Here is a 1435-nt window from a genome sequence, read left to right on the forward strand (position 1 = left end):
TAATAATTATTTAGGAAGTATCCAGACTACATCATACTTGATAATGAGACGTTTCCTTGCTCCTGGACCCAATTCCTGCAGGCATATCTAAGTCAGTCTCTCTAGACCTAAGTTGTGAATTGCTTATGTTTGCTTCCTAGTCTATTCCACATAAAGTGTGAATTAAGTCACTGCTAACATTAATTCAGAATTCTCCTTATTAGTTAGCTGCCGATGGCATGGTTAACTGTACTTTCAAAATTGGAGGAGACATTAACTTTAATATATACCGTGACACGTTATTTTTGTGAATGTTTTGACCATTTTGTCTCCAGGTCACTCTTTACTACAGACTAGAACTGAGCCCATATGGTTCCCTAGAATGTAATCTTTGTGGATGCAGCTTGTCAGTTTTCATGTGCACAGGGACCTGATGGTGGGTGTTAACGGCTCACCTCTCAAATAGCATCTGTCAACTTGAACATTGAGTCAAACGGAATGCTATGTCATAACCTAAAAATATAGGGAGAAACTCAACTTAAAAAATATTTAATGAACGTTTAAAATTTTTTGGATTGACTGTAAGTGAGTGTTTTCCCATCTCAATCCCATCACACTCCTAACCTGGGCTGAGAAGCTTTAACCTCATTTCTGAGCTGTAAGCAGGAATAAAGGAGCATGCTTTTGGTAACTTTCCTAAAAATGACTTCATTATTTTCATCGTTGTGCACTGATACACTTGTCTTACATTTATATTGATGCTAAAGCAAAATGAGCCATGTAATAGATTTCAACAGATAGAGTGGTGTGTCTATCACAGTGCTAATTATGAAACTGTTTGTAAAGAGAAACATGTTCACTTTCTGTAGAAAACACAGAATAGTCCATCTAGATTGAAGATTGTACAAAAATAAAATTACTTGTGGTATGTTCTTAGTAAAAACCCAACATTCATGATAAAATGTACAATAAATATAAGATGTTAAATGACACAGAGCTTTAATGTCTCCAGTGCAGGTAATAAAATTCCCAGGAGAAGAGGATAGAAGCATTGGTCTTAAAAAGGATTGGAAATTATCTCTGTAGGGTGAGAAATCTCTCTAGGGTGAGAAATACCCAAGTCAATATAACCAATAGAAGAAATATAATCCAACCATCTATGTGTATTCTAAAAGGAAAAAATAAGACCAGGTTATCTTCAAAAACATCGATCAAGAATCCGTCAGGCCTGATGATGCCTCCTTCATTTTGGAAAACTACAGTGGTCACAAAGGGTCATGAAATCCATTGTCAATATTATGCAGATGTTTCAAGCCCAGAGGGGAGCCCCCACAGAAAGTCCAGCAGCACAAGAGATTGTATATCATTTTCAAAGGTGGATTTTTCAATTAGAACATCCAATGGCCATACTGAACTTTCCTTGAACTGCACAATAGTTAATACAATTTCTGCCAAG

This window comes from Tenrec ecaudatus, unplaced genomic scaffold (assembly GCF_050624435.1).
Source record: "Tenrec ecaudatus isolate mTenEca1 unplaced genomic scaffold, mTenEca1.hap1 Scaffold_538, whole genome shotgun sequence".
NCBI lineage: Eukaryota > Metazoa > Chordata > Mammalia > Afrosoricida > Tenrecidae > Tenrec > Tenrec ecaudatus.